We start from the raw sequence: 7,237 nt of genomic DNA, 5'->3' as shown, positions 1-7,237 counted from the left end.
CAGTCAGCTTTTAACAGTTTCATAGCAATTCCAAACAGTAAGCACTTTTCTTAAAGGACCCCTCAATACAGTAGAATTGCACAATTAACAAGTATATTATAAAAAGACAATGCTGCAAAACTTACTCTGAATTTTTAATAAGCAGTAGAGTTTTCTCTGACAAATTAATTTTTTCTCCCATTTTCTGGCCCCCTGTATCATGTGACAGACATCAGCCAATCATAGACTAGTAAACATATACCATGTGAGCTTGTGCACATGCTAAGTAGGATTTTGTTCCACTGAAAGTGTGTATATAAAAAGACTGCAAATTTTGACTATGGAAGTAAATTGGAAAGTGCTTTAAAACTGCATGCTCTATCTGAATAATAAAAGCTTATTTTGACTTGAGTGTCCCTTTAAATACTTATCAGTTAACTGAAGTAACAATGACTCATCTGGTATTTGACATTAACCCTGCTAAAAGTGTCTTTTTAAAGCAATCTGTACATTTTATGAATAGATTTTTTTATTTTTTAGCCCATTAAAGAAACACTCTCATGTAAAAATACAATAACAACACATAAGTAAAGTTTCACTCAGTAGCACAGAGCTTTGCATCTCATCAGTAGAAAAAGGTTGGTGATTGGCAGAGCCATGGAACTGCCATTCCTAATTGGCGGACTAGGGACTATACCTATGTGTTTAACTACTTTGTAGGAGTGAAACACATAGCAGGCTCAAACGTCTACTGAAAAAATGGCATATTTCAACATATTAGAACATATAATTTTGCATAGGAATTTCCCTTTAAAGTTATTCACGTTGCTTTCCGACTCTATAAACTAAAGCCACAGCGTCTATGAACCTTTAAAGAGCATTGACAAACCGCACATGTGCATGTTTAGTATTGTAAAATTGTATATGAAGGCTGTAGACATCTTTTTTAAGCCCCATTACACACTATTGTCAACACCCCCACTACATAAAACCCTGCACTACCTCCCAGAGGCATATTTAGCTGTTGTTCTGCTCTAGGGAAATGTATACCCTATATTTTAACTCCTTTTTGCTTCATACACAAACAAAACATGGGTGCCATAGACTGGAACAATCGGGGATCACTGATTTGTTATCAAATCACTGATTTGTTATCAAATAAATAAATTAAAACATTTGGAGAACAAAAGTATCATGTCATACTTCTCCAAATCTTGTCCTGTACCAGAATACCCTCTTGTACCTCTGTTACCACTTTAACTGTTATGGAATCTAACTGTCCTCTGCATTACTGCACACTTCACCTGAGCCACCACTGCATTATCCATTACCTTTCTTGATTAGTTTGTGTAATTAATCTCAAACAGACATTACAAGTAGCTCTAAACATATGCTACATTCACTACACAAGTTAGACACTGTACCGAGCAGCACACTCACCCTGTATACATTATAATTTCCTTGCAAGTGCCTAATACTCATGGAACCAACTCCCACTATGACTTGCCTTCTAAACAATGACTCCCTATTCATAAGAGCTGTAAGGGACCACCAACACCATAAGATACCCTACCAGTCCACCGCATTTACTATAACCCCTCATGGAGCCTTAGGGTTTACAGTGATGTCAAGTTATTTATTTCATATTGATTGAAACTATTGATTTTCAGTTTCACCCCCAAAGACAGGGCTTTTCTATTTTAATATATACTCTTAGTATTCATGCTGCTTTAGTTAAGGTCTCTTATAGTAGCAACATCTGGTACGTTCATACAGACACATCATTTCTTAAAGCTCTCAAATTGATAAAAGGGAAAGTCTAGTAATAGGGTCTAGGGCATGCAATTTTAAACAACTTTCCTATTTACTTATATCATCAAATTTGATTTGTTCTCTTGGTATTCTTATTTGAAAGCTAAACCTAGGTAGGCTAATATGCTAACTTCTAAGCCCTTGAAGGCCACCTCTAATCTGAATGCATTTAATAGTTTTTCACAGGTAGTGAGCATTAGTTCACATGTGCCATATAGATAACATTGTGCTCACACCCGTGGAGTTACTTATGAGATGGCACTGATTGGCTAAAATGCAAGTCTGTCCAAAGAACTGAAATAAGGGGGTAGTCTGCTGGGACTTAGATACAAGGTAATCACAGGGGTAAAAAGTATATTAATATAACAGTGTTGGTTATGCAAAACTGGGGAATGGGTAATTAAGGGATTATGTATCTTTTTGAAGAATACTCATTCTGGAGTAGACTGTCCTTTTTAAAAAAATATTAGTTATAAGAGTTTACTGTGCTTCTAATTCTCTTAACTTAACCTGAAATTACAAATGATCCACATGTATACTGGGACAGGTAGTGTTCCATACCTTTTCTGTCCCGGTTGATGTAATGTAATATACTTATACCCTCCCTGGCTGAGGATCAATGGTGTAAATAATTCCTACGAAAAACCTTCATGCTATAACTTCCATGGAGTATATACATATATCCTATGGACAGATAGATATATAAATAGATAGATAGAGAGCTAGATAAATGATAGATAAATGACAAAGAAAAGATGATAGATATCTATAAATAGATAGATAGATGATAGATAGATAGATAGATAAATAGATAGATAGACAAAGCTTTACTATCACATAAATAATAAAACAAATTAATTTATTTGGATTGCTGTTATAGATGGATGCAGACGGAGAAGACAAACATCTATGCATACTCGCAAAAGAAATTAAAGGTAAGCTATCACTGTACACTGTTATGAGTATCGTTATAGTTAACATAGTTCACCTATTGCAATATAATGTATTGGGCTTTCTTCCAGCATTTCCCAACAATGCCTTTTTGTAGCTCTAGTTCATTCCTATCTTTAATACCCATCGTTTAAAAATATGAACTATGTACGTTTTCTACGCCTTCCCACTTTTCATGTTACCGTCCTTCACCCCCATTTAAGACCAACTTCAACATCATCTAACATTTTTGTCATCTTTTTATGAACCACTGTTAAATCTAATCACTAAAACTTTCAACCTTTATCAGTCTTTCTCCCGTCTTGTATTTGTAACTCTTGATTTTGTCATTGTCTTCTGCAATAACTGATATATATTCCATTTTGGTTCTATTACTTGTAATGCTTTTTAAATCCTACCTTTCCTCTTTAATAATTACATTCTAAATTATAGTAAAAATAATTACACATCACAATGTCTTTATATCTAACCTTATACATTTTCTGATGTGCATCATTCCTATGTTTTAAGATGAATATGATGAATCTTCTTTAGCTTTCAATATGCTTTATCACAATAGTGACATTTCAGATCTTTGTATCACCAGCATTTAATTACAAAGTTATATGCTCTTTCAAGACCATATTTACCTTATAAGCTATTGCTGTCTTTAAAAAAAAAAAACAATGTCTGTTTCCTTAAGGCATTAAAGTTTTTTTTTTAAATAAATAAATTAGTTAATTTAAAAATAATAATAATACATATATATATATATATATATATATATGGAAGAAAGGGGGGTCACCAGCGCTAAAACTACAATAAGAGTGTTAACTTGTGTGTAATAGATGGTATAGAGAAACTATGCCAATGGTTAAAGATGTAATGGTCTTTTTATCTATAATAAAAGTCTGCACTCGCTTTGTTGATAGGGAGTGCAACCAAACTTATATATATAAATAAGTATAAGAACTGAGCGTGCTGCCTAAAATGTGAGTCAGTGTACCCGTGTCACTGAGTAAAATGGGAGTCGAAAGAGAAATTCTCAGTAGTGAGTAGGCGCACTGCTGTACAATTATGAATATAATAATAATGATATACTGTAGGGTGTATACATAAAACAGTTCAAAACCAATGAGGTGGTACAAGTTAGTTCTTTTCCAGCAAAATTCTGGTATAGGGTAAGTTATAGCGCTTACCAGAGCCAACCTCAATCCTATGAGGTAAGTGATCAGCAATGGGGTATAGATGATCCCTTGGAAACTGTATGCTCCCTTGGTGATCTCCTAGTGTCTGTTGATCCTTGGGAATGGAGATCCTGGACTCTCTTACGAAGGCAAGAATGATCCTTTGGTTCTCTCTATGGTATTTGTTGAAGTACTACTGTTTTTGGAGGAGCTTGTTGATGAAATGGCAATCCTGGACTCTCTGTAAATTTCTTCTTTTTTCAGAAGCTTGGATGTCCGATGTTCTCATAGGTGTATAGAAACAAAGAGAGAAAACAAGGACATAGAGTAGTACTGCAAGGTGATATGAGCAGAAACTGAATGTTTATCCTGGTATATAGTAAGTATATTGTGCTTACCAGAGCAAACCTCAATCCTATGGGGCAAGTGATCAGCAAGGGGTTAAAGATGGTTTCTTGGATGTTGAGAGTAATTCCTGGTCTTTTGCCTGTCCGTGGGAATGGGTATCCCGGACTCTCTTACTCAAGCAAGGATGATCCTTAGGCTCCCTCTTTGTTGGTATCTTGAAAAATGTCTTAAATGACCTTTGTAGCAATGAAATCCTGGGCTCTCTGAGTAATTGTTCTCTCTTTTGATAGTGGGATGTCACGTGTCCTCGGCAGCAGGATATGTTGCTGTAATCAGCTCCTGTTGAAGTAATAGAATAGCAGAGGCGTGTGTCAGTCACATAACTTTCTGTTTGGTATACTGGTTTTCAGATTGTTCCTATACAGCTGGTATCAGGAATCAAAAATAGTTATAATTCCAAATGAAAATAAATCCCAAGGAAATTAAGGGTTAAGAAGGTTTGATGAAAATAGTTTTTATTCCATAAGAACATAAATCCCAAGTAGTGAAGAGGATTTAAACAATTCCAAGTTGTTGTTTTGCACAGCCACTTACAGTGTGATGCTGCAATAACTATGATAAATCCTTTGTCTAAAATTTAAAGCACATGCAATTAATTCTTAAGTTATACTAACTTTGAGTTTGACATTTAACTCTGGGTTAGTTTGTTAATATCCAAGCAGTGTGCAAAACAACAACTTGGAATTGTTTAAATCCTCTTCAGCAAAACATCTTAATCTTCACTACTTGGGATTTATGTTCTTATGGAATAAAAACTATTTTCATCAAACCTTCTTAACCCTTAATTTCCTTGGGATTTATTTTCATTTGGAATTATAACTATTTTTGATTCCTGATACCAGCTGTATAGGAACAATCTGAAAACCAGTATACCAAACAGAAAGTTCTGTGACTGACACACGCCTCTGCTATTCTATTACTTCAACAGGAGCTGATTACAGCAACATATCCTGCTGCAGAGGACACGTGACATCCCACTATCAAAAGAGAGAACAATTACTCAGAGAGCCCAGGATTTCATTGCTACAAAGGTCATTTAAGACATTTTTCAAGATACCAACAAAGAGGGAGCCTAAGGATCATCCTTGCTTGCGTAAGAGAGTCCGGATACCCATTCCCACGGACAGGCAAAAGACCAGGAATTACTCTCAACATCCAAGAAACCATCTTTAACCCCTTGCTGATCACTTACCTCATAGGATTGAGGTTTGCTCTGGTAAGCACAATATACTTACTATATACCAGGATAAACATTCAGTTTCTGCTCATATCACCTTGCAGTACTACTCTATGTTTTTGTTTTCTCTCTTTGTTTCTATACACCTATAAGAACATCGGACATCCAAGCTTCTGAAAAAAGAAGAAATTTACAGAGAGTCCAGGATTGCCATTTCATCAACAAGCTCCTCCAAAAACAGTAGTACTTCAATAAATACCATAGAGAGAACAAAAGGATCATTCTTGCCTTCGTAAGAGAGTCCAGGATCTCCATTCCCAAGGATCAACAGACACTAGGAGATCACCAAGGGAGCATACAGTTTCCAAGGGATCATCTATACCCCATTGCTGATCACTTACCTCATAGGATTGAGGTTGGCTCTGGTAAGCGCTATAACTTACCCTATACCAGAATTTTGCTGGAAAAGAACTAACTTGTACCACCTCATTGGTTTTGAACTGTTTTATGTATACACCCTACAGTATACCATTATTATTATATTCATAATTGTACAGCAGTGCGCCTACTCACTACTGAGAATTTCTCTTTCGACTCACATATATATATATATATATATATATATACACACACACACTATATATATATATATATATATATATATATATATATATATATATATATATATATTAAATTAGGTTTTGCAAAATATCTGAATAAAAAATAATTAAACATTTGAGAGATTCAAATAGAAAATGCAATCTTTAATATACTTTCAATATTAAATGTGCTTTGCTCTATTTCCTTGTAGCAGAGCATATTTAGGTAGGATCTTAAACATTATATAGAAAAGTGTTTACAACAATGTTTTAAACAATTTCATAAACCCTGTTTCCATATAATGCTCAATATATGAACACTCTTCTGAGCATATCTAGATCTACGGTAAGAAGGTTAGAGTAAAATAATATTAAAAGGATTATTAATTGTCCCCTTTAATGAGTTCCCATTGACCCATTTCTCCTTGAGTGTATTTAGTTATTTACAAATAGTTCCTGTAACTTTATTTTGTCATTTGAAATAGCTGCGGTTGCCTGTTGAAACTGACACTTATACTGTACTGCAAATTATGATACAGTAATGGCTTTAAAAACTATCACCTAGATTACGAGTTATGCGCACTATAGGGAAATTAACTAACGCAACAAAAGTTGCGTTATTTAACCCCCTATAGCACAGCCATTACACGTTTTCAAACAGCCGGCTAGTGCATGCGATATGGTGCTTTTAAGATCCATACCGCACAAAATACAAGCTCTGTTTTGACGTGCTTGTGCACGCTTCCCCCATAGACATCAATAGGGAGAGCGGGTCAGAAAAAAGTTTCGTAATGCAGCCCCATTGATGTCTAGGTAGGAAAAAATAACGTTTAAACCTAACACCCTAACATAAACCTGAGTCTAAACACCCCTAATCTGCTGCCCCCGACATCACCGCCACCTACCAACAGTTATTAACCAATAATCTGTCGCTCCCGATATCACCGCCACCTAAATAGTTATTAACCCCTAAAATGCCACTTCTGATATCGTTGCCACCATATTAAAGTTATCAACCCCTATTCCGCCACAACCAAAAATCCCTTCCACTATATTAAAGTTATTAACCCCTATTCCAATGTTTCCCGATATCGCTGCCACTAAATAAAGGTATTAACGCCTAAACCTCTGGCCTCCCATATCAC

At 35.3% G+C, this 7,237-nt stretch overlaps 1 protein-coding gene across 1 annotated transcript in view; it reads left to right on the top strand.

Annotated features, from left to right (window-relative positions):
* Window positions 1–2,690: 2,690 nt before the first annotated feature.
* The window catches only part of ST18 (ST18 C2H2C-type zinc finger transcription factor), a 283,008-nt gene continuing 278,461 nt past the window's right edge, over window positions 2,691–7,237 (top strand). Inside the window, 1 exon segment of the mRNA XM_053713138.1 lies at window positions 2,691–2,726. The gene's annotated coding sequence lies outside the window, so the exon portion shown is untranslated.

Source organism: Bombina bombina, chromosome 5 (genome assembly GCF_027579735.1).
Source record: "Bombina bombina isolate aBomBom1 chromosome 5, aBomBom1.pri, whole genome shotgun sequence".
NCBI lineage: Eukaryota > Metazoa > Chordata > Amphibia > Anura > Bombinatoridae > Bombina > Bombina bombina.
This window is presented reverse-complemented; position numbering and strand designations above follow the sequence as displayed.